A 27,082-nucleotide genomic window follows, 5' to 3' on the forward strand; every position below is an offset into this window, starting at 1 on the left:
ATAATTTTTGCTTCTATAGAGATATACAGTTATTTCTCATCTATGCTTATTTCTTTTTCTAGAACTGCCAAGGTTAACCCAAAGACAAATACAGTGTGATAATGAGTTTAGTAACCATTGGAGCAACATTTGCTATTCATTTTTAAGGCTGTATGTTCATATTTCAGAGACATGATACCTAGTCAGAGGAGACCAAAAAAAAAAAAAAAAAAAAAGATGTGAACTACTACCCATTAGAAGGATGTTTGGACCAGCCCTACATGACTTGAGAGGTGAAGGTTGTTCACAATAGTCTGCTATCTCGTTTTCTCTGTTTCCACCTTCCTCCTCTCCACAGCTCTATTAATGACACATTTTAGTACCCAGTGACTTTCTGTGCTATGCCATGGCCACTGAGCAGCTTTCTTAGGGATACCTTGCACTTGGCGTCACTTCATGCCACAAATACTCTACTCTCTTCATTAAGCAGATTTGCTCAGCAATAGGGTCTCAGTCAGCAATTAATAAAAACACTTCAAGCTCCATCTCCTCAAGATCTGCATGACAAATAACTCTAAGGGCGTATGCATTTAAAAACTGGACAGGTGGCCAGGTGCTGTGGCTCACGCTTGTAATCCCAGCACTTTGGAAGACCAAGGCAGGCGGATCACGAAGTCAGGAGATCAAGACCATCCTGGCTAACACGGTGAAACCCCGTCTTTACTAAAATTACAAAAAAATTAGCCGGGTGTGGTGGCACGTGTCTGTAATCCCAGCTACTCAGGAGGCTGAGGCAGGAGAATCACTTGAGCCTGGGAAATGGAGGTTGCAGTGAGCCAAGATCACACCACTGCACTCAAAAAACAAACAAACAAACAAACAAACAAAAACTGGACAGGTACATGTGAAAGATTGAATGAGTGATGGTGAAATTTCATACAGAAGGGAAGAATTAGGACACGGAATTGAACCAACCTTGAAGTAGGACTCAGGAAATACCTAGAAGCTCATACAACAGCTGGCAATTCTCTCTTTCTCCTTCTCTTTTAAACATTTTTATTTGCAAATAATTTCAAACTTACAAAAAAGTAAGCATACCCATTAGATTAATCTATTGTTAATGTTAACATTTTACCCCATCTGTTCTTTCTCTCTTGGCACACACAGATGTGCATACACACAATTTCTTTTTCTGAGACACATGAAGAAGTTGCATACACCATAGTCTTTCATCCCTGAATGCTATGAGCTTCCTAGAGAGAAAGATATTCTCTCACATAATCACAGTAGGGTTATCAACAGCCTAAATGCAAAACTGATACAACTCCTTTTATCTGACCTACGATTTACATTCCAATTTTGTCAGTTGACTGCAAAATATCCTTTATAGCATTTTCCCCTTTAGTACAGTTTCCAGTCTATGATCAGGCTTTGCATTTGGTAGTCATGTCTCATTAATCTCCTTTAACATGGAACATTTCCATCGTTCCCTCTCTTGACATCAGCCTCTCTGAAAAAAGAGGGCATCAGACATATTTGGGTTTCAATCCTGGCTTTATCACCTCGGAGCTGAAAAACCTCAGGCAAGGTACTTTACCTCCCTGGACCTCAGTCTTCCCATCTGCTAGATGGGTATAGTAATATAATTAAATGTGGTGAGAAGTCAGTGAAATCATGCACGATCCGAAGGAACCGAGCAAGGTGCCTGGAACCTAGTAAGTAATCACCACATTCGATTCATGTAATAAATTGGTTCTGGTTCTGTCACTTATTTGCTGTATAACCTTGTGAAAGTTGCTTTGCCTCTCAGAGACCTAATGTCCTAGGTTGTAAAAGTGGGACTTTTAATACCTTCTTCCTGGGATTGAAGGAGATAAACCAGATAAGGCATCTAGCTCAACGTTGGTGCATGGAAGTGTGCAGTCAGTGCTAGTTCCCCTTCCTCTTGCAAATGTTGACTAGTTTCTTAGCAATAAGGCCTCCATTTCCCTTATCAGTGTCCCTTTCATACAAAATTCTCAAAAGAGAAATACACACTTTGTGAACATTAACTCCAGCAGCAAAACCCTTATAGGAGGTGCTATCCTGTGAGAAGCTCTGAACATCCAAAGATCCCTTTAAAGGGGAAACCAGAAACTTCACCCTCCCCATGGATGTTTTTACCAAGTGTATTTTGGAATAATCTTTTCTCTGTTGGTCAAACAAACTGCCCTTGTAGGTGTGGTGGGTGTGGTAGAGGTCTGGGGAGTGGGGTGCTGGTGCTCCCAGGGTGGCCATGATTCATTGTTGATTGAAATTAGACTCTGGGCATCCATGTGACCTTTGTGTCATCATGGAAACTCTGATGAGAGTGACTGCCCAAAACAGAGCTCTCCAGGGCTCAGCACCCTCCCTCCTGGAATGTGTCTCAAGGTCTTTCCAGGGCCAGTCACGCCTCAGCTCAGTGTCACCTGTTCAAGGAAGCCTTCCTTGGGCTCTGCATCTAATGTTGACCTCCTTGTTTTAATGTCTGCTTAGCACTCTCTGGTCTGGCCTATCTGTTTATCTGATTCTTTTCTGTTTGCTCCATTATCTGTAAGCCCCAGATGTCAGGGAAGATGCCCGTGTTACTCTCCACTGAATGCCCAGCCTAGGTCATCAATTTCATTGGGCACCAATATCTGTTGCTTCAATAAATGAGTACTCTTCTCCCTGTGTGCTCTGTGATAATGAAGCCCAGTGAAGGCCTTGAGCCCCATCATAACTTGAAGGGTGGATTGTGAGAGCTCAAGAGTGTGTCTGTGGAGGATGCATTAGGACTGAATTAGGGGGCTGGTGACATTTGATCTCTGAAAGCAAGAAAACAGCTTCCACTCTAGGATATGGTTTGCTGTTTTCCTTCTTTGATTGCAGCTGGTTGTCATGATCCCTCCAGTCCATCTTGGGTGCAGAAGCCCTGGGGATTGCCAAAGGCTCCTTTCTGAACCATCTTTTCAAACACGTGGGACAGTCCCTGTCCAAGGGAGCTGCAAGGACAAAATAGAAATTTGTGGATGCAAAATGCGATTACTGATGTGGTTGCTGAAACTTATAAAACTCACTCAGTGATAGGGTGTGTGGTGGTCTGTAAAGGGGATAACCATGACACCTTCAAGCTCTCCTTTATACCCCACAGCAGGTGGAGTCAGGACTTAGGTTCGAATCCAGTCAAGCTATATACATCTATGTGACTTGGGCAGACACTTTTCCTCTTTTAAGTATCAGTTTCCTCATCTGTAAAGCAGGAGTGATAAAACCTACCAAGCCTGTGAGATGTCCCCATGACAGAGCACCCAGCACGGGCCACATAAGGGCTTCCCCGATGTAAGCTTAAGCAGGACAGGCTCGGGCTCAGGACCGAGGCCTCTGGAGCTACTCTCCTACAGGCTGGGTGATCATAGACAATGTATTTCACCTCTCTGAAGCCTCTTTTTTCTCACCTGTAAATTGGCCATGTTAATACCTAGGGTATATTTCCTGGGGCTATTGGGAGAACCAGTTAGAATATATTTTTCACATAAAATGTCATTCAGGTAATTATGGCTGTTTTAAGCCTTATAAACTTAGATCTTGCCCTCATAGACAGAAATGAAACAATTGCTGGGACTGGATCAGATATCATAGCCAAACCCCTACACAAAACAACAGACTTATCATTCAAACCAATCAGTGAAAATAATTGGTCTTGTAAGTTGTCAATATCCTGTGCAACAAAAGCGGTGGTAGAACAACCTTGAGCATTTAGGGGGAGTTGTAGGGATACCTCCTAGAGAAAAGATGGAGTTGTTGCCTCCCATGTGCTCTGCTACATCTTCTCTTTAAGTTTTCCCTTTGCCCAAAGCAGCATGGACCATCCGTTTAATCAACCTCCACCACAACTCTGTTTAGTTCCTCAGGAAGCCAAGTCAGCAACTGCTCAAAGGCCTCATTCTAAGATGTGCTGATGGAGTATGGCCTGCCTCAGAGGGCCTCTCCCTTCAAATAAGTCTAGATTGTCTGGTTTGTTTGTGAACAGAGCTAGGTAGGTGCCGAGTGGCTCAGAGAGGAGGCTGGAAGTGACCTTCCATGACTCAGTTCCACAGGTTTGTTTGCAAGAACACAGACACACGAGTGACCACTGACATTATGTGTTCCAACATTATATACGGGGTATATTTTGCTCAGAAACATGCCCTGTTAGTTGTTGAAACCTTTTTTGCATCCCCTGAAACAAATGACACTATGGTGTATTTTCTTTTGGGGGGCAGTAAATAAAAGTCTTTTATGTTGACAATGATAATATTATATTCTACAATCTATTTGCATTTCTCTATCCTGTGGATTTTATTGCTTAGTATAAATCCCTAGGCTGAGGTGCATTAAGCTTCACTCGGAGAGAAACAATGCATTTTATCATAGGGCCAGACAGCTACATGCACAAGATGCTACCTGCAGAGAGTGGCTTCTGCCCAGATGTGCAGGAGAGATGCACAGAGAGGAAGAAATGCATACGTGTGTGCAGGTTTTGGCATGTGCACAAGAAGCCTGGAAGGATTTTCTTTGGATCTACAGTCAAAATGGATTTCCAAGAGGAAGCGGTCTGAACACACGCCTCTTCCCTGTGCTACATTCGGTCCCATCTCCGCCAGCCAGGTTTTCAGGAAAATGATCAGCACTGGCTTCAGCTCTGGCTAGAGCTCTTTGGCCAATGGGATGGGCAGAAAACTGGAATGAGGACAGAAAAGCACCTCAGAGGTTTGGAGAGTCGAGTCTCTCACCACCTTGCTGTAGGTTTTCCGAATACTTCTGAGTGTAGGAGCATTTTTTCTCAACAGGCAAGTCAGGAGCTGCTAAGATAAACCATGTCAGTAAGCTCGAGCCAGGGTTAGTATTTACCATTAATCGGCCACCAAGTGCTTGCTATGTGCCACGCATTGTGCTAAGCACTATCTCATTTAATATTTACAGCAGTCTTATGAGGTAGATGCTACTGTTATCTCCATTTTACAGATGGGGAAACTGAGGCACAGAGTTCCACAGCTGGTAACTTGCAGAATAGGAATTCAGCCACTGGAGAGTCTGGCTGTAGTTTTTTTGTGGCAGGAGAAAATATGCTGTCTAAATTTGCCTTGGGAAACCATGATGGTGGTTACAAAACCACTTCTACGGCTTGCCTTGACCTAGCAGGAACGAAGACATAAAGAAAGAATGAGTGCATCGTGGCTATGATGGGATGATGATGTCTGTTGTGTTGTTTGGTGTCAGTTTCTGTAACTCCTTTCTATTTCAATCAAGGCTATTATCTTTCCCTCTCTTTTAGTGAAGTTTCCTAGATGTAGAAAATGGGAGTGTATTGGGTATCTCAGGGTTTTCAGCTGAACTGAAGGGTCTGATGGTAACTTTACCCCCAAATCCCTGAGAGAAAAGTAGGGAGTCTTTGCTTCAGCTCTGCTCAGAAGAGCTCCCCACACGTGGCGGTTTCTGTGTCACTAGACTGGTTAGGTTAACCAAATGGGTCTTCTAAATACCCAACTTTTAATAGAAAACTTCTGTGGCTTGGGTTATTAAAGTCATAACATGCTTATTTAATCGCATTTTAAGTCCATCTATCTTTTTTGAGTCTAAGGAAGACTCACTCGGTCAGAAGGAGTAGAGGGAAGAGGATTAATACATGATTTTCTCTTTTTCCCCTTTTTCTTTTAACTTAGCCTGAGACTTATTTGAATGCCTGTTTCATATTGAGCTTTTAAGTATAACATTTGTGAGTGAAATTGCCCCTTTTATTTTCAAGGTAATTGAATTCCATTTTTCACTTTCCATTTCCCTCTAGAAAAATCAAAACGTTTTCAGAGCTTGGCTTCTTAGTGGGTGATTTTCTAAGGTGGGAACTTCAGAATCATAAAACATTCTAGTGCGGCAAAGGCATTCAGGAACCGGATGGCCAGTCCCCTCCTCCACAGATGAACAGCCTCCACCAGCCAGTCTTGGAGAACATACTGATTTCACTGTGTTTTTATTTGAAACACCAAAGGAATGCCCATGTCTTGTCCTTGGGCTAGGGCTGTGGGTTAGGGGAGCTGGATTTCTGTCCAGAATCTTGTCTTCTGTAGGGCAGCTGAGGGGCATTATTAGTCAGAGGTCCCCGGAACCCTGTGCTAAATTGGTTTGGATCAGTATCCCTGAAAGTGTTGGACAAAGGAGAGTCGATTTTAACTGACACCTGGACACGACTTTAAATAACACTGTATCACAGAGTGACACAATGATTGTCTTTCCAACTCCTTTTCGGTCTTTCCAATTGTATCAGGGACAAAGTCTCAGTCTGGTGCTGTTGTGTCGAACTACCTTCTCATCTCTGTTTTTCAAAGACAGACAGATCAAGCCTTACTCTTAGGGCTTTAGAAGGTAATAGTTTCCGATTTGGATTTCATCACATTGTTTTATTTCTTTTTTAACATTTTTATGACAGCTTTTGCTTTATAGTAGTTTTAAAGGTAGGATAAAATTTGGATTTGAAAACAAGTTGGTTTGAGATTTTTTTCACTTTTACATAAAAGACCCACCTTCACAGCATATGAGCCTCTAAAGTTGGGGAAGCAGTGGCTTAGGTGGTCAGGCAGGAAATTCAAGGAGGTTGGTTTCTGCCAAAGTCAGAGATGATTGCCACTTACCGGAAGGCTGTGTTGGAACAGAGTGGGCACAGGTATTGGGAGCAGAGCTGATTTCCAATCCTCCCGCTGCCCTCACTGACCGTGTGTGTCCTGACCTTCTTGAGCTTTGGTTTTCTCACCTGTGGAACGGGTTTCATGAGTAGTTGGAAGAGAGCAAATGAGCTTCATTTTCTACAACAGGGTGGGTGGTGTGATTGATATTCATCCCAAAGCTGCAGGCTCCCCACTTCTGTTTTTTTTATTGCCAGGGCTCCAAGTTTGCTTCTGGATGGAAGGGAAGATGGACTAGAGCTGATACCCCCTGCACCCTGGTGAAGAAATGCACCCTGAGGCCAGAAAATAGTATAAACCCATCTGGCTGCAACAACCCAGCAGCTTGAAGAGCAAAGTCACGTGTGAGTTTTGTGCACGGGCAGCCTTTCCTCTTCTCAGGCTGCAAATCTTTGGCAATCGGAGGCAGGCTCTGAATTAAGCTTAATTAAAATTCACTCTTAATCAGGGCCATTACTTAAAATCAATTCTACATAATAAAGCTGTGTAATCATAATTAAGCCCCAGAAATGGGATTAGGAAGCACAGAATGCAAAAGCCAAACACGGGTGAGCCTGGTGCTGGCAGGGGCAGTGGTAGAGACTTCTCGAATTAACAGCATTTTTTAATAGCCAAGGCCCCATGCGTGCTCTGATGAGAACCTCGGTGGCAGGCAGCAGTGAGCTGATCAGAAAAAGGATTTGAGATGAATAGGCCCCGAGAGGCAAAGCTCCATGGTGTGGTGTTACGGGCAAGAGGAAGGAGCGGCATAAAACGGAGGGGATCAGATGAGTCTCCTCTCCAGGCCCCGTTTCCCCAGCTGTGAAATCAGGGTGGAGGGCAGCTGTTTCCCAAGCAAGGATGTCTCTAATGACTGTCTGCAAACTCAGGACCCCTGATGTGGGGCTCTCTTGAGGGAATTTCGTGGCAGCAAAGTCAGGATCGATGCCATCTGCTTGTAGCTTGAGAGGGGTCCTGTGGAGATGAGTTTTGTAATTGTTGGCATCATTGCAGTTACGGTTGTCTATTTTTTAACTAATGAAGTGGGGCTGTGAAGTAATATTTGACAGTCTCTTACTTCCACACTAATAAGCACATAACAATTAGGAGCTTGGTTTTGGAATGAGCCAATCAATTTTGAATTTTGGATGTGCCAATTATTGGCCAAGTGGTCTAGGGCAACATTTACTTCACTTTTCAGTTTATTCCACTGTTGTATGAGAATTATAATAATAGTAGATACCTTGAAGGTTGTTCTGAGAATCATGCATATGTGTATAGCACAGTGCCTGGCAAATAACAACTAATTTTATATTGTTTCAATGTATTTACAGTGTTAATTATATTTACATTTTGAATTTACTGTGCATCAAGCACTGTTCTGTTTTATATGTATGAGCTAATTCTATTTTCACAATCACTCTGAATAAGCATTATTATTTTCTCTGATTTCTAGATAAGGAATCTGAGGCTCAGAGAGGTTAAGTAGCTTGCTGAAGGGCACACAGAAAGTAACTAGCAAATAATAAGAGCCACATAAATAATAGTTATTATTATAAGGATACTATCTGTCTATCTGTATGTGCTCAGAAGCACAGTGAAATCCCAGGGGAGGTCACTTACCTGTACTCATCCCCCAGAACCCAAGCCTGTGCTTCTAACACTGCCAGAATAAGGCCAGGCATTTGAGTTCAGAGCTAAAGCGCCTGCCAGGTGCAGATTCCAGAGCTGTGGAATTGGAACCAGGAGGGAAAGCCAGAAAGAGCTCCTCCTCGTATCTGTTTTTCTTTAATTATTTTATTTTATTTTATTCTATTTTATTTTATTTTATTTTATTTTACTTTATTTTATTTTATTTTAGAGATGGAGTCTCTCTATGTTGCCCAGGCTGAACTCAAGCTCCTGGTCTCAAAGGATCCTCCTGCTTCTGTCTCCTGAGAAGCTGGGATTGCAGGCGTGGGCTGCCATGCCCAGCTCCGTATCTGTTTTTTGATTTAGTGTTTTAGTTCAGGGGGTGCCTCGCACCTCTCACGCCGCGTATGTGAGTGCTAACTGTGTGCCTGATGCTGAGTTGGTCCAGACATACACTATCTTATTTAGTTTTTACTACAGCCCCGCAAGTCAGGAAGTATCACTCCCATTTTGCAGATAAGGAAACTGAGGCTCAGAAAAACAAAGCTCGTTGACAAAAGTGAAATATATCATTTGACCCCAAATTGGCACTGAGCTGGAAATTGAGTTTTCAATCCATTTCATCAAACACTATGCAGTTCCAGGAAAGCTGCTCAGGGTGGGGTGCCTCCCAGACTCTGCCTCTGCTCACAGCCAAGTCAGCTCGGCTCAGCAGGAAGAATTTTTTTGTTTTTTTTTCAGATGGAGTCTTGCTGTTATTATCCAGGCTGGAGTGCAATGGCACAATCTCGGCTCACTGCAACCACCTCCTCCAGGGTTCAAGCGATTCTCCTGCCTCAGCCTCCTGAGTAGCTGGGATTACAGGAGCGCACCACCACGCTCAGCTAATTTTCTGTATTTTCAGTAGAGACAGGGTTTCACCATGTTGGCCAGGCTGGTTTTGAACTCCTGACCTCAGGTGATCCACCCGTCTCCGCCTCCCAAAGTGCTGGGATTACAGGCATGACCTGTCGTGTCCAGCCAGGACCTCTCTACAACTAGATTTAGAACCAAATATACCTTGGTGCTGGTGATGTCCTGCAGTTCACATTTCCCAGATAGCTTCAGGCCTATGCAGTGATTCCCTCAGTGGTATCCATTCTGCTCACATTCCTCCAGTGTGGAGGACAGCACCACTTACTAAGCTAAATTCTCATTTCCTTTGACAGAGTAGAGCCAAAGAGAAATTTGCCCTGGGCCTGATATTCATGAAGGCTTTCCAATTCAGACTCGATATCATTGCCAAGTCAGTGTGTTTGGGTGAGTATATGTTGAAAGCATTAAATTGTTAAATGCAAGAGTTTCAATTGTATCATGATTTTTGCAAATCTGTATTAGAATTTCCTCATTTATTAATGTGTCGGGAACATTAATTGAAAAAGAAAATAGGTTGGGGTCTGGTCCATTGTCCATGCCTAGGGGCCCTGAGAGTTAGCAAAGACATTCCTCATTGAGCTCAGATTGGTACATTTGTGACATTTCTGCTCCCTGGCAAGGGTCCAGAGAGGACTGGCTCAGGGAAAGCATCTTGTGCTGCTGCCACCCTTGACTCGACTGTGTGGGAATGGAGGGAAGTCTTGCTCTGACAAGGAAGGATACACCATTACTGCCCAGTGCCAACCTGATGCAGCCAAGGGCCCTCCTGTGGTTAAGAGGAGGGTAAATGGTGAATGGTAGCGGACTTGGTGGCCATTTCCGGTTTCCTTGGATCCTAGATGGTCGGCCCTGTAAGCAAATGGTGACCACTTCCTTGTGCCTGCACCAGGCACCCCGCTACACAACTCCAGGGGCACCACTCCCATGGTATTTTATGTCAATGCCTCCCTGTGGGGTTGCGCTACATGGAACCCCTGAGGCAAATCCCAGCTCCAGAGAGTTGAACCCCACATGGAAGTGCTGGGCTCCCGGTGCCCATAGACCTTGATTCCTGACCAGAGCAGGCTGCCGGCCCTCTTCCTGCATAACCTCTTTGTCCTTCAGCATGAGAGTATTTGCCTCTATTTACACTAAATAAAGCCAGCTCCACTTGCTGGTTCCTGTATTTTGGGCAAGCTGAGCTGGAGGCCCCTGAAGCCAGTCCAAGCAGGCAGCACAGGCAGCCATGTGTCCTGGTGGTGGTCATGCGGATGACTCTCCAGGCCAGGTCCTCCTCCAACAACGTTTACTAAACACCTTATCTCCCTGAAAACACGTGAGGTAATGTTTATGAAACATCACCCTGTCCTTTCCACCAGGCAGTGGGGGAGCCAGGGGGGCACTCCCTCACCTTCCTCGCTTCCCTCTGCCCTCTTCTGCTCCCCTCATTTGAGTGAAAAAGCACGCTGGGTCTTCCCTCACTGCAGGCCTGAGCAGAGAGCAGCACCCTCCACGGGCCTTTCCAGGCCTTTCCATCCACTCCATGTCTCCACTTTCCAGGGCACATTCACCGCCCCCTGGGAGTGTTGTCGGCCTCATTTTACACAGGAGGAGACAGGCGGAGAGCAGCAGAGCCTCTTGGCCAAAGTTACAAAGTGGGTTGGTGGTGAGCTGGGGACCCACACTCCTACCTTCTAAAGCCCCCTCTGAAATGCTGTATTTGTGATAACTACTCATTTAAACATTCCTGATTTTTCTACAGATGGATGACTGGGTGGATCAATAGCTAGTTACATACATAAATCGAAAAAAGATAGCTGAACAAATGAATAGGTGGATAGAGATGGTTGTGTGAGTGGATAGAGAGGTGACTGCAGACTCTTCTGGAAGAAAACAGGAGAAACTGTGGGCAACAGCTGCCTCTAGGAAGGGAATAAGGCATCTGAGGAAGAGAGAGAGAGATGACTTTTTTCTTTTTTGCTCTCTCTAAACTGTTGGAATGTTTTTTATGTGCATAAATTAGTTTTTAAAAGTCTCTTTTTCTATTTTTTGCCCTCTATTTCTGTGTGTCTACCTACAGGAGAAATCAGAAGCCAACACACTAGAAAAGTTGCAGGAGATTCCTAGGAGAACCCACAAAGTCAGTTCCTTGCCGGAAACCTGTTCATCCTCCAGATGAATCCAGTGCATTGGATGGGCTCAGATGCACAGGTGACGCAGGCAGACCCCCTACTGAAAAGAACAACAGGGGAAGGCAGATGAAACTCAGATTGTGGAGTCCGAGAGCCATGTGGGCCCACTCCAGTTACCTCTACCCCTGGTCCGTGACCAGAGAATCCTTCAGCAGCAACAGCAGTGATGTTTATTTCACTGGTATGTATAAAGCGACGGATTGAAAACAATTTGCATGCCCAACAAGTTGGAACTGGATAAATGATTTTTGGTTCAGTCACACAGTGGAATATCATGCGGCCATTACGAATAAATAAAAAATCCTATACTTTCCATATTCAACTTTAAACTGAAAATAACTCAACAAACACCTTCATAATTAGGCTCCCTGAGATTGGAACATGAAGTGAAGTCCACGTGTGTCAGAATGTTAACAACACCTAACTCTTGGTTGTGATATTCTGAGTAACTTGTATTATTTTTCAGTATTTTTCCCCATTCCTAACGTACAAATGTACTATTTTTACTGTAAAAAATACACATTTGTGAAGAGCAATAACATAAATCTCTGCACAGGCAGATTGGAAGGACATCAGACAAAATGATACCTTTTGGTAGTGAAATTATAAATCACTTTTTTCTTCATTAGAGTTTCTGAATGTTCTGCATTTGATATGTTTGCCTTTATAAAGGGTCAATCATATGTAAGACGATTTTTTAAAAGACAAGTAGACAGGGAAAGAGAGGTCTGCTGTTGCAAAACCAAAGCTGGGGGCTCCCCAAAGCCCACTTATGTCAGTCAATTGATATTTCATGAACCTCTAGAATGTACAAATCACTTTCCACTGGGATTGGGGGGATGAGAAATACAGAGATGAAGGAGATGCAAACACTTTAATCAAAGAAATCACAGTCCAGTTGGGAAGAGAAGGTTCTGCATTATATAAGTAGCAAGGTCTTATCTGAGAGGTTAGTCTGTCAAGAGTAATAGCAATAATTACACAACAATATGTCAGAGTGGCTGGGAGCTCCAGCTTCAAAGCTACCTCGCCTGGGGGGAAACTCATTTCCATTTCTTAACCATATTGGGCCTGAGCCTCAGTTACCCACCTCTTCTGTAAATGTAAACTACCTCTTGGGGTCGTTGTGAGGATTAAATGAAGCTTGAGCCTAAAGGGGTTGAGCTAGGTGCTTTGCAAATAGTCCAACCTCAGCATGAGGCACGTTATCGTCGTTATGGCTGTGGTGTTTGTGGTCACCTGTCTGCAAGTCACGCTTTCACAGATATGCCAGAGCTGGGATTGGAAACCACATTAATCTAATTCCAAAGCCAATGATTCTACCACAACCAGACACTGCATTTACTCTCTCTGCCTAACTGAAATTTGTTCTAAACCTCACCCTAAGGTCTTGCCAGAAAGAAAAGCTAAATTTTCATTAAAAGATGAAAGGAGAAATGAATCTGTTCCAAAGGACACGAGAAGAAGAAGAAAATATCCCTTCTTGTAGGATTTTGCAACTTTGTCCAAACTTCTGCAGTGTGTAAAAGCAAAAAATCCTATGCTTTCCATGGTCAACGTTAGATTTAAAACAACCAAAAAGCGCCTTCACAATTAGGCTTCCTCAGATTGGAACGTGAAGTCAAGCCAGTATGTACCTCTTACTGCAGATTTCTGCACTGGGAATGTGACAGGATTTGCCTCCTTACACAGAGGGTGCTGGTTCTTCCTGGCTGGAGGGTAGAAGGTCATGAACAGAGGACAAAGCGCAGGGAAGCGGCAGCATGTGGGGAAGAGCCCCAAGGATCTCAGTATGAAAACCAAGAGGTGTGAGCCAACTGCCCAGGGTTTGGGCTAAAAGTCTGGGGAAACTGATTCACAACCAGTGGAGGCCCAAACAGAGGGAAAATTCTGTTTACGGACTTCCATATCATTCAGAAATGTTACCTCCTTGAAAAGAGTTAATATATTTTTTCTTTTTTAAAAATTTCAATAGATTATGGGGGACAGGTGGTGTTTGGTTCCATGAATAAGTTCTTCAGTGGTGATTTCTGAGACTTTGGTGCACCCATCACCTGAGCAGTGTACACTCTACCCATTGTGTAGTGTTTTATCTTTCATTCCCCTCCCACTTAGAATCATGGTCTCCAATTCCACCCAGGGTTGCTGCAAAGGCCATTATTTCATTCCCTTTTGTGGCTGAGATGTATTCCATGGTGTATATATATATATATATATGCCACAATTTCTTTACCCACTCATTGATTGATGGGTATGCCGGCTCGTTCCACAATTTTCCAATTGCGAATTGTGCTGCTCTAAACATCCATGTGCAAGTATCTTTTTCGTATGATCATGCATTTTCCTCTGAGTGGATACCCAGTAGTGGGATTGCTGGATCAAATGAGAGTTCTACTTTTAGTTCTTTAAGGAATCTCCACACTGTTTTCCATAGTGGTTGTACTAGTTTACATTCCCACCAGCAGTGTAAAAGTGTTTCTCCCTGTCCCTTTGGTCATCTGTCTTTTTAAAGGATCAACCTAAACTCAACCATAACCCATCCCATACCACCTCATCCTGCCTCAAGCTAGGAAATAGGAGTACAGAGAAGAAAACAGTGCAGATAAGAGTGCTAGAAGGTTGTGTGTTTGAACAAGAAGGAACACAGGTAAATGGATCAGGTTGCAAGTACAGCACCTGAGGCAGGTATGAGGTAGTAGCTGATGGGGTGAGGCAGAAAGAAAAGGCTTCCAAAAAAGCAGATACTTGAGTTGGGTCTTCAAGGCCATAGTCAGTGGTTTCCCAGTGGATCTGAGAAAGGAAGGTGAATTTAGGGAGAGAAAGAACCCGCAGAGAGGCATGAGAATGCACATTGTGCATTCAGCGAGCTTGGTGGGTGGCAACACCTGGATCTCAAGTGTGTGTAGAGGAGACTTGGCACAATAAGGCCACTAGGCAGGTGGGATGGCCCCCAGAGGGTCTTGGCTGAGTAGCTGAGGGACATGCTGTAAGGGTAAGGGCCAGGGGAAGAGATGAACTCTGACTGGCTCCCTGGCAGTGGGTCCCCTGTGTGGTCAGCAGTTCATGGGTCACAGAGAATAACAGGCCCGTATCTCCATATTGCCCAACATGTTATTGTGTTATCACGTCTTCAGTTTGGAGAGAAGAATTAAATTCGTCTAAGTTTATCACTTACCAGATGACTTTGGATAAGCACATATTCAGAACCTCAGATAATTCATCCATTCATTTGCTCATTCAGAACAGTTCTTGTGCATCACTTTATATTCAGTGCTGCTGAAATTTCTTTGGGGGCTACACAAGTCACTGAGGCTCGGTTTTCATCTCAGGAACCTTATAGCCAGAACAAGGGAGAGGTGAGTACTAACTCCATGGTGTTGTCCCAACGACTTCGCTACTCGTTTCCCTTACCACCACCCCTTCAAACACTTCAGTGGACTTTCATCTCTCAAGAAAAATGCAGACTTTCATCTGGGCCTAAGAATCTCTATATGCACTACCCCTGCTCACCTCCGGGGAAGCATCCCCTTCCATCCCCACTCCCCTCCTTCTATTCCATCCTCATTGCCCCTTCTTTCAATGGTTCTGACAGGATCCCCTTCAGCCACAGGCCTTTAGCAAATGCTGTTCCCATGGCCCAAGTCATCTTCCCTGGTTCATGCCTGCTTCAGGTTCAAGTTACCCCTCGGGAGAATGTTCCTGATCAATCTGAATTGACCAAGTCCTTATTACACTCTCAAACTCCATGAGATGTCCTTCATAGCTCTCATCCCAGTTATAATTAGTTTGCATTTATTTACACAATGGCTGTATTAATATCTGTATTCTCCACCAGAATGAGAGCTTCATGAGAGTCAGGACTGTGTGTTTTCTCAAAATCAGCTTTATTGTGGTCTAATTTATGTATAATAAACACACCCATGTTAGATGTACCAATCAATGAATTTTTAGAAACTTATTAAAAATGTCTATGTTTGTGTAACCACCACCACCACCACACTCACATACTGAACATTTCCATCACCTGAAGAGGCTCCGTGGTGCCTCTTCTCAGTCTGTCCCCACCCTCAGACAGCCATGGATCTGCTTTCTGTTCTTACAGACTGGGTTTGTCTTTTCTGCAGCGTTGTACGAATGGAATCATATGGTAGGCATTCTTTTGTGCCTGGCTTCTACCACTCGACATGGGGTTTTGAGCGTCATCTGTGCAGTGTGTATCAGTAGTCTGCTCCTATTTATTGCTGAATGATACTATTTTCTGAGTGGCTCAAAGGGGTTACCTCTGTCTCTTAAGGCAAGCCATCAGCTTCCTGAGGGCAGCGGCCACATGTCTTGATAGTCTGACACTGGTTATGAGTCTGACACATAACTGACTTTGGAGGTGGCATACTCCATCTTATCTGACCCAGGGTGTGGGAGTGACTGTGTCCCCACACTCAACAATCACCATGACACACACAGCAGCCCTTCCCTCCAAACCCCACAAGTTAAACCTCTGGGCCCAGAAAACCCAAGCACGTCTGCTTCTGTTCAGAGTCGTACTGATGCTTCCAATAGCCACAGGCAGAAGTTCTGGATTGGCCACGGTGATGAGGGGGCAAGGCTAGGTGATCATGGAGGAGTCCCTCTAGCACTATGAACTTTGATTTCCTTCTTTGTCAAATGGAGACACCGATATCTACCTCACAGGATCATTAAGGGGGCCCGTGTGTGTGAAGGTGCTGTGCAGAGCAGGAAATACAATGTGGTACATTGATGGTCAACTTCATCACTTAATTTCACCCCGTCTTGACTTAACTGCCTGTGCTACCCTTTCTCTCCTGGACCTTCAGTTTCTGTTCCTGTCAGGTGAGGGGTTGAACTAGAGTTCTCTATGCTGCCTTCCATCTTGGAATCTCTTGGATTCTAAGTTGTGGGGCAAGAGAGAAGGGGCCTGTCTGGTTTTCCAGCATTGGAAAAATTGGGGTGATTTTTTCAAGAACAACTGACTGCTCTGAAAATTCTCTTCATGGATAAAGAAAGTCAGCCCCTAGTTTCCAGATCAAGCCAGTGTTTTGCATCCATAGGCTTAAATCTGTAGCTATTTCTAAGCCCATTAGGGACAATAACAGAGCTCCTTATTTCCGGGTGTGCTGACTGGTGCGACGAAGCATGTCCTTTGCTGGGAACTGGAGCGTTAATGGGGATAAATGTGTCCCAAGTCACTGGCGGAACAGGAACAGCATTTCATTTTGGAAGCCAGTAGTTAAGTTAAAACCACCTCTATGTGGGCCTATTCAACAGAAGATCCCTGCGTATCTACTGTGTGTTAGATGCCTTATATATATTGTCATTCCCAAAAGCTCTATGATAGGAACATTGGGCCACATTTCAAGATGGAGAAATGGGCTCACTGGGGCATGCCTTTGCACATTCCCTCAGTTAGTAAATAGCCAACTTAGGGCCAGAATGCCAGGCCCCTTTCCACTGTAATAGGCCCTGGACTAGACAAAGAGCTGTAAAAATAATTCAGAGACACTTGAGTTCTTTGTGGCCAGGAAGAAAAAGCAACAGTTTAATATTTACTAAAGAGAAATCCAAGAATGTCAGGACATCCATAACTTAACCATCTAATTTAACTTCCTCATTTTACTGGAGAGCAGATGGAGGTCTAGAGGGGTGATCTGATCTGCCCAGGTGACAGGTGGCTGGCCGCAAAGCCAGAGCTGTTACCCAGAGCTCCTGACTCCCAGGTTAGAGCTTTTCACTGCTGCAGCACCCAACTCCAGGGACAGACTGAGGCACTGTTGCCAGAACAAGGAAATGGAGAAGGAGGAACAAGGCTAATTCCAAGTCATCTGCCTCCGTATTCAGAGTTCAGAGTAAAGAACAGTTCTGGGAACCCGTCAGTGGAGACCTTTCCATAACCACACTTTTAAAATAGCAAAACACCATGTTCTTTTCCTGTGACCTCCTGCAGACTCAAGGACAATTTCAGAACGACCATTTAGTGAGATTCTGGTTCCTTACTCCCGACCCTTGGACATCTCATTTATTAAGACCTTAAGAGATCCTCACTCACTAAGGCCCAAGTACTTCTGAGCAGAAATCCCCATTTTGGAATTTTCCCATTTTTATTCCCAGTGGTACCAAGGACTTCATTTACTATTTTGCCCCAAACACCCTTTGTTTTGAAAGGGTAATTATTAAGTTGTCTGTATTCATCAGTCACAAATTATTTTTCCCCATTTTATCTTAAGGACAAATGGAAGCTTTGGATCAGTGTGAGATGGTCAGGGAATTGATGGTTCTAATGATAGCTGCCCTTGACTGAGCCCCAACCACCTGTCAAGTGTTCTGCTGAGAAAGCATGTGACTGGGCTTAGCTCATTTGACCTTCCCAACAACCCTTGGAGGTTATACCATTATCCTCATTCCACAAAGGTAGGGACCAGTGTTCAGAGAAGGCCATCTCAATAGGAAGTTGCAGGGCTGGGGCATCTGAGTCACTGAGCTATACTATACAATTTTCTCAGTCTCTGCAACTTGTTGAGGTCAAAAGAGCACTTGTAGACACATTTGGAACCTAGGGTCCTTGACTTCCTCCAAGCATCCTGAAAGAGTGGGCCTCCTCCGAGAGGTTGAGGGGGCTGAGAAGCTATAGAGGGTGAAGGTAAGATTCAGATGGTTCTCAGCCATCCTGGGAGCACTTGGCCAGGGCCCACTGGACCCCTTAACATAGTGCACAGTGACTGTTCACTAAACCAGGACCCAAGCATCCCACAGTGGGAAGGGTGGCTTGCACGACACATGAGGCAATATGATAGATGGGTTTGCATGCCAGGCAGACCCCCATCTGGTCTGAAACTCAGATTCTTTTACTGAAGAGCTATGTGATTTTGGGCAAGGGTTTTCATCTCTTCAAGTCTTGGCTTTCTCACCTGTCCAGTGGGGCCAGTACAACCGACCTCAGTGTTACTTCAGAGTATTCAATGAACGCCAACATTGTCCGATGCTTGGAAGACAGTAAGTGCATAATAATTGGGAGCTGCCATCCTTGCTACTTTCCAGGTGGTGCTCCAAGAGCCCCCTCGACTCCATACCTGAAATATACTATGTCTGCCTCACCCAGAGTCTGTATTGCACTGAGACTAAGCTGTGACTTTAGGCATCTCTTGCACCAGCGTCCAGGGCCAGAGCAGCCTTCTGGGCATCACTGTTCCCCACTTCACAATCTGGCTAATAGCTTGCTTCCTCGTGCAAAGACTTGGGGCTCTGCCATCCAGGACAGTGGTGCTGGAGAGTGACCTGGAGACGGTGACAAGCAAATCAGTTGAAGGCAACAGAGAATGGAGAAAAGATGGAAGAGAAGTATGGGAGAGAGATGGGAGAGAGATGCGGGAAGTAATCTGAACTCCAGGAGACAGGACACTATGGTCGGTGAAGGACAGGGTCTGGTGTCCCACAGACCTGGGCTGAAAACCTGGCTGTCCTCTGCATTAGTGTGTCACTCCGGACAAGTCACCAGCTCTCTTTGAGTTTCAGTGTTCTCATGTGCAAAATGAGGACACTAATAGTTCCTTCTTCAGAAGTTTGTTTTTTGAGAGGATTTAATGAGATAATATATGCAAAGCACAGTGCCTGGCTCACAGGAAGTGTTCAATGTGACAGCCATGATCATCACAGTGATGATTATCTCGTACTAGTCAAGTGATCAGCCAGTTTTCTCAAAGGCTGTGTGGGGGCGGTATCATCATGGTTCCCATTTTACAGATAGGGAGGTCAAGGGGAGGGGCAGAGCCACTCGAATAGATAGATCTTTTTGCTTGCACACACTGCCACCCAGGTGGGCTCTAGCTGGGCTCTGGGTGCTTGTTGGCCAGAGGTGCCATGTGCAGGAGCAAAGCCATTCCCAGCCTTTTGACCCTCTTCCCTCTGGGACTGTCCCACACTGAGAAGAAAAGTTGCAGGAGCTGACCTCAAGGGGGCAGCATGAGCTCTGGAAACCCCAGGCTGGCTGCCGGGACTGGGCGGAGCCGGCTGCAGGCGGGGAAGCAGGTGCATCCAAAGGCGATCCAGGGAGCCTGGGGAGGGGCTGGCCTGCTGGGTCCCAGGCTGCCTGTGCTGGGTGGGAGCTGAGGCCAGGGCTCGGCTTTGAAAGAGAAGGAACTAGAGGGACACTGAATTAGGATACTTGGCCCCCTCCCTTGCAACCCCCTCTCCCCACTATTTCCGTTCAGCGAATAGAGGCTGAACATGGCCAGGCAACACGGGGGATTGAGTGGGACGCGTTTCCAGACCTTCAGGGAGTGGGGGAGCCCAGTGCAGCCTGGGGAGTGGCGGGGCGCGGTGTCATGCCAGATGGAATCTGGCTGAAAGAGTATTTCCCAAGCCACTAAGGGCCACGCAGAGCCCAGGACATTTCTTAGGCCTATGCTTGGACCCCTCTGGCCTCTGCTCACCTTGAGGCCCACTGGGTGCCCTATTTCTAGGCCCTTCCCAAGTCCCTGAGTCAGAATTTCTGTCTTTTTGGCCAGCAGTTCAGAGGATTTCTGTACAGGCTCCCATCTAATAACTGTGCTGGTGACAAAAAAAAAAAAAAAAAAACAATAAAAAGGCCATGAGGGAATATCAGGACTGTATATTGGTTACTCCTTGCTAGGCCCTGAGCTAAGTGCTCCACAGATATTGCTTTCTGCATTTTCCCCTTCACAATACTCCTGCACCTGCTTCTTATGACGATGGACTGCACTGGCTCAGAGAGGTGAAGTAACATGTACAAGGGCACACAGCTGCCAGACCTGAGGCAGATCACAACCCAGGGCCGTCTGGTTCTAAAGCCTGGGAGTTTCACTCCCAAGTAAATGGGTGCGGAACTGGAGAGGGCAGCAAGGCTGGCACCTGGCCCACGGTCTAGGAAAGAAACTGGGATACCCCTGGCCTTCAAGAGCGGTGCCTGTCATGGACCCTGCCCCTTGCATCCTGGCACTTGTTGAACACTGAAACACGTAAAACTTAAAAAACAAAACAAAACTGGTAAGACAGGAGAACTAAGCCTTCTGTTTTCTCCTCCACCCTGGCCTCTTCCAGAGATGGCTCAGTCCCCATGGTCAGACCAGAGTCCACATGGCTGTTGTACCTTGAACACTTTGGCAGGAAAGGGGCTGGGAGTGGGAGGAGAAGGGCTGGGTTTGGGGATCCCTGGTAATTCTGTTTTCTCCTCTACCCTGGCCTCTTCCAGAGATGGCTCAGTCCCCCTGGTCAGACCAGAGTCCACATGGCTGTTGTACCTTGAACACTTTGGCAGGAAAGGGGCTGGGAGTGGGAGGAGAAGGGCTGGGTTTGGGGATCCCTGGTAATTCTGTCTTTAGACTCCTTCAGCTTATCAGATGCCGGGCCTTCCAATTCTGCTTGCCTTTGCCCTTGGATTTTCAACCATAGTTTCCTTATTTGTAAAACGGGTCTCCTGCTTCTGGCTGCAAGGGCAGTTTGCAAGGACTCTGTGAAATCATGTGGGAGAAAGGAGCTCCAGGAACCCGAATGTACAGTATGAACATCAGTAATTACTTGGAACAACTGCTGAGTGCTTCTGGCTTTCAGAAATTGTGATCAGTTCAGTGGGATTCTCTGCACTGTCTCTGGATCCTGCTAGTCAAATTAGGCTCAAATAGTCTATTTGAATGATCCCTGTGTGCGCTGTCTCTCTCTCTCTCTCCCCCATTGTGTCTCCCCATCCCATTCCATCTCTAATCTGTCTCACTTCTTCACTATTCAAATTAGTTATTTGAATGACTAGAAGCCAGAAGTTTCTTCCCAGGCCCCACGGCCCAGAACTCGTTGAATTTTCAATCAATAGAGGCCCCTCCGTCAGGCCTCTATTGATTGAGAGAGGGACCTCTATTGATTGAGAAAAGCCAAAGTTCTCACCACCTTCTGTCCAGTGTTTTTACCACCTAAGATTTCAGCTGGTTCATGCACCTTGTCTACAGGCATCAGTGTGTTCCCCAGTTTGCAAAGAGAGGAGAGAAGGAAAGAAGACTTATGAGCGCCCCTCAGAGTTCCAGACAAGCAAATTCCTTCATTAGTTAAAGGTGCCATTTAGCCAGAATACTGATGAATTAGTAACAGGGAGAAAAAAAGACAGCACCATTAATAACACTGACCATTCCTGAGCAGGGGTGGCCCTGCAACGCCATCTACTTGCCCTGACACCAGACACCTCTCATTTTTGAAATTGTGCCAGTCTTCCCACACAAGATATCATCAGCATATGGCTCAACCCACAGCAGCGACTGTGAGACGGCGATGGCTCTTCAGCTCCACGGAGTCAGGCTGAACTCTCAGAATCCCCCAGTTTGGGCAAATGCTTTCCTCTCTCTGAGCCTACATTTCCACTGTACCCGTATAATGGGCACTTCCCATCCCTGTTCCCTAAATTTCAGGGTTAAGGGGAGGATTTGATGAGATGAGATAATCCTTAGAGGCAGGGTGCTTGGCACTTAGTCGACGTGTGCTCCTCCATCCTCCTGACAAACCTCCAGGCTCCCTAGAATGTTGTTGCATTGTAGGCAACAAGTCTCTGACTCCTCAAATAAGGGTACAAGTGGTACTGACATTTTGGCTTGAAATGGCACTTCGGGGACTCTAACCAGAGAAAAATGAAAGCTTGTAAGAATGCATATGCACATCGATGATAATTGCTGCATTGATTGTATTTGTCAAAAGGGAACTGGAAAATCTCCCCAAGACGAATGTGTCTCAATAAGGGAGAGTCTGAATAAACTGAATACACTATGGCACTCTACTCTATCGGACTAAGCAGCTATGAAAAATAATGAGGTTTTTAAAATTGGTCTGGAGAGATGGGCATGATGCATTCAGCGAAAAAGCATACAAAGAAATATATATATATACTCATAGTATGATCTTTTAAGAAAAAGCAAACCACGTTTTGTCCCCTCCTCTCCTATGTGTGGACATACATCTTTCCATGACCCTAAAGAGAAGTATGGAGTGATTCACACCAAGTGTCAACCTTGCTTATCTCTGAGTGGGTACAAAAGGAAGAGAGGAATGGGAGAAATGAGGTTTAAGAGTCTATTGAGGGCCGGGCGCGGTGGCTCAAGCCTGTAATCCCAGCACTTTGGGAGGCTGAGACGGGCAGATCACGAGGTCAGGAGATCGAGACCATCCTGGCTAACACGGTAAAACCCCGTCTCTACTAAAAAATACAAAAAACTAGCCGGGCGAAGTGGCGGGCGCCTGTGGTCCCAGCGACTCGGGAGGCTGAGGCAGGAGAATGGCGTAAACCTGGGAGGCGGAGCTTGCAGTGAGCTGAGATCCGGCCACTGCACTCCAGCCTGGGCGACAGAGCCAGACTCAGTCTCAAAAAAAAAAAAAAAAAAAAGAGTCTATTGAGGCCGGGCGTGGTGGCTCACGCCTGTAATCCCAGCACTTTGGGAGGCCAAGGTGGGTGGATCACGAGGTCAGGAGATTGAGACCATCCTGGCTAACACAGTGAAACCCCGTCTCTACTAAAAACACAAAAAATTAGCCTGGTGTGGTGGCGGGTGCCTGTAGTCCCAGCTATTTGGGAGGCTGAGGCAGGAGAATGGCATGAACCTGGGAGGCAGAGCTTGCAGGGAGCAGAGATCATGCCACTGCACTCCCGTCTGGGCAACAGAGCAAGACTCTGTCTCAAAAAAAAAAAAAAGAGTCTATTCAATGTATTTTTTGTCTTTGAATTGTTCACTTTTTTCTAAACACATGCATCTTTTTTTTTTTTTTGTAATGAAATGAAGTTGTTAGAAGGCCACTGCACAAACAAGTCCTCAGTGAATGAAATGAGTAAATGAATGAAATCTGATAATCCTACCATTTGCAATTCACTCTTTTGAGACAGGAGGTGTTTTCCTGTTCCAGATTCTCTACCAGTATGCAAATACCCCTGAGTGGAGCTGATAAAGCTGAAATTGTCACTGATCACTAATCTGGGGCTGGATGTCTTCACACACACCAGTGCACCGAATACAAAAGCAGTCCTGCAGGAATTCAATTCACTTCTTTTTAAGAACAAGGCCACTAGGGCTTAAAGAGTTTATGATCATCTTGCCTAAGGTTCCATAGCCAAAAGCTGAGCTGGATGCACATGTAGGCCATGAACATCAAGACAAAGTAGAAAGCTTCCAAAGTCTCCTTATATAAGCAGACTTCTGTTTAGAAAACACTCATGATCGTCATTAACATAGCGATGACGGCTCATATCCGTTGAGTCTTAGCTTTGCTCCTTGCTGTCCCTTTGCTGAGTACTTCAAATGATTTTTTTCAATTAATCCTCACAAGGACACAAGGATGAGAACCATTATTATTCCCATTTTATAAATGAGGAAATTGAGGCACAAGAGGATAAGTAATTTGAGGAAAGAAACAAACTCAGAAAGTGAAGAGAAGGATTTTGAACCCACACAGTCTTAACTGTACTACCTGCCCTTTCAACCCCCAGGAGGACAGAGCTGTTCGTTACAACAGCCCTGACCCTGGAACTGAGGTCTTGGAACTCTGGTCCAGGGCTCTTTGCAGTACACCAGACCTATGTCAGTCCCCAGGCCTTGCTCAGAAACAACAGAGTCCTGAAGAGAGAGAGGCTGAGAGACTCACTCTGTGTCCTCGAGTTTGCCCTGACCGACTTTACGGAGCTTCCAGGAGTAACTCTGGTCCTCTCTGGGTCATCACAGGGCATTTTGGTTTCACATTTTCCTGGGCTTGCTGCTGCTTATTCCTCATAAGTCCAGTCACTGTGCAGCTCAGGCGGGATGCTGCATGCCTCCAGGGTGGCTGGACAACCTCTTTCAGGGCTTTGTTAAGAAGGCCGTCCTCATCTAAGACAGCGGGTGCCAGAATCCAGCCATTTCCTTCCCAACAGAATGATTTTTGTCATTTCTATCAATCAACTGAAACATTATTTATTTACTATCTTAATTTAAACTGAAGAAACCCTCAAACTTTATTTCTAAGAGGAAATCTCCATCACCGGTTATAAGTGGACAACCAGCACGGCTTGCCATAAATAGAAGGCTACTGTAAAATGAAGATGATAGAAACAGAACCAAGCCACTCAATTATAGCTGGGCATTGTGGCTTGCAGAAGCGCTAAGACTTAGCAGGCCTGCCTTCTGCTTGTTAAAATGAGAGAGCAAGTGTTGCAGAGGTATTGAGACATCCTAGCAGCTCTCAAGACTTTTCAGCTTGATACTACCTGCAGAACTGAGAAAGAACTAGAGACACCTCCCTCTGCCTAGGGCTGGTAGTTCTGACCTAGACACAATGGGAAGCACTGCCTTGGACATCTTCCTCCTCCCTGATGCTCGGGTGTTATCTACGCAGCTCTTGCAACCCCTTGAAGGTCTTCTATGGTCATTGGCCTCTTGGGAAATGCTCTTGGCCAGAGGACTTGTCTTGCCCAGTGATGGCCAGCTCAGCCCTCCTGTGTCTCAGACCAGCCCAGGCCCTCAGCCAGCTCCTGGAGCAACTTTGAGAACGTTCCAAAGAAAGGGTCTATAAGGGACCACGTGCGGTGGCTCACGCCTGTAATCCCAGCACTTTGGGGCGCTGAGGTGGGCAGATCACCTGAGGCCACGAGTCTGAGACCAGCCTGGCCAATATGGTGAAACCCCATCTCTACTAAAAATACAAAAAAAAAATATTAGCCGGGTGTGATGGTGGGCACCTCTGTAATCCAAGCTACTTGGTAGGCTGACGTGGGAGAATCGCTTGAACCTGGGAGGTGGAGGCTGCAGTGAGCCAAGATTGTGCCATTGCACTCCAGCCTTGGCAATAAGAGCAAAACTCCAAAAAAAAAAAAAAAAAAAATGGGGGGTCTATAAGGAGGTAGCATTACCACTAATAATAGTATTGTACCTAAGAAGGGAGTGGAATTAGAGGAGACAAATTCTTTACCTTTTCTGTCACTTGATTTTTTATAATGATAAAATATTTATATATTGCTTAATAATAAAGACTTTTCTAAGAAAGACAGCCTGACATTCCAGCTCACTGTCCTGCAAGCGTTAAGGTGTCCTCTTTGGGCATTTGGGAGACAGTTCAGGCGAGCAGGCAGGAGCAGTGGCTGCCCTCCACGGTGTGGCAGAGTGGGTCTCGTGACAGCAGTGCCATCCTCACGGGGCAGGAAACAGGTGTGGGTTCCAGTTTTTTTGGTGCTAGGGAGACAGTGTGACTTATCCTGGAATTTGAATCCAGGCTAGGAACTTACCAATGGGTGACCTTTGGCAAATCGCTCGACCCCTCTGAGTTTTCATGGGGATTATACAGCCTACCTTGAGGAGGAGCTGCTGTGTACATACATGAAGCCCTAACCCACAATGGGTGTTTTGGTGTCTTGGCAGTCAGTACTGCGCCAGGCTGGCCAAATCACTTTTCCTTCCTGGTCCTCAGTCTTCTCATTAACAAGCTGAGGATGCGATTAGATCTGTGGTCCACGACTAGGGACACTGGTCAAACCCAACTGCCAGACTTGTTTTTTATAGGCCACAGGGTGTTTTCTGGTTAGCTGCCGACATTTACAAATGAGGAGATTGTACATAGAAATCTAGGTTTTGTGTGTCTCCTGAGAAATCTACAAATCTGGCAGCGTTAGGCCCACATTATGACATTCACTGGGAGCTGGCTAGGGGCTGCCCCCAAGACAGTACTCACCTACTTGAGCTGTTTAGCTATTTAAGTTACTGGGTGTTCAACATTCACAGTAGCTGCAATTAGGAATGAGGTTAGATAGCTGGCCCCAGGCCATACAAATATGAACAGGAGAGCCGGGACTTGAACCCACGCATTTTGGCTTTGTATATATTTATCTCCCCATGCTGCCTCCTGGTCAGGAAGCCAAGAACTGTACCAAGTACTGCAGGGACAGAGGTTGAGGCAGCCTGAGGCTCTCGGTGCTTTCTGCAGGCCAATTACTTCCTTTCTGTGCTGGGGACGCAAGGGTTAACCTTACCCTGCTATCTCACCCACGCCAGAGGCTGCCAGGATGAACTGTGCAAGAACTTGCTGGAGGTGGTTGAAGCAAAGCCTCCCCTTCTAATGACAACTGGTGTTCACCCTGATAGCAACCGCAGGCCCTCAGCGGCCCCCCCAGGGTGTGCGGGAGCCCTGCACTGACTCTGTTTTGCTTTGGCAGCGGAGCACACCCGCCTCCCGTTGCTCCAGCCCTCCTGTTTACCCTGCAAACAGCCAAGTGCTCCACACCATCATTTAGAGGCCAGGGGGCAGCTGCCATGGGGCACCAGGCAGTCCAGGCCTGTTTGAGCTGTCCTGGGACCTGAGGACTGCACGCGCCCAGAGCCCATTTGCCTAGGATTTAATGGGCCCCCACACCCCTGCTACTGCCGACAGGCAGCGGAGGGGAGGGGAGGGCGGTAAAAGGGGAGGGTGCTGCTGGGCTCTAGGTGACTTGGCTCTTATTGAGCCCCATGACCTTGAGCCTCTGGCTCTCAATGTCTCAGTTTCCCCATTATAATCTGCCCTTCCAGAGCTCCAGAGAGCAGCAAGCTCCTGGACTCAGAACATTCTGGTTCAGCATCTCTTGGGAGCAAGACCATAGGACCCTGACAATCATTAGCATTCATTGTTGTTAGCAGAGCTCAACAAGAGGCATTGGACGAAGACTTTCAAAACTTGTCATTGAAGTATAAC

General features: G+C 45.9%; 1 long non-coding RNA gene across 3 annotated transcripts; it reads left to right on the forward strand.

Annotated features, from left to right (window-relative positions):
- The first annotated feature begins 4,345 nt into the window (after positions 1 to 4,345).
- LOC105480848 (uncharacterized) lies at positions 4,346 to 16,221 on the forward strand. 3 transcript variants are annotated; one of them, XR_986631.3, is made up of 4 exons: positions 4,346 to 7,042; positions 9,518 to 9,608; positions 11,284 to 11,576; positions 14,637 to 16,221. It is a non-coding gene; the product is annotated as an uncharacterized lncRNA (long non-coding RNA). The 3 variants fall into 3 exon arrangements; XR_003017852.2 differs by lacking the exon at positions 14,637 to 16,221 and having other exon boundaries at positions 4,346 to 4,763; positions 6,896 to 7,042; positions 11,284 to 12,020; XR_986630.3 differs by lacking the exon at positions 14,637 to 16,221 and having other exon boundaries at positions 4,347 to 7,042; positions 11,284 to 12,020.
- Positions 16,222 to 27,082: the final 10,861 nt, after the last annotated feature.

This window comes from Macaca nemestrina, chromosome 6 (genome assembly GCF_043159975.1).
Source record: "Macaca nemestrina isolate mMacNem1 chromosome 6, mMacNem.hap1, whole genome shotgun sequence".
NCBI classification, from domain to species: domain Eukaryota; kingdom Metazoa; phylum Chordata; class Mammalia; order Primates; family Cercopithecidae; genus Macaca; species Macaca nemestrina.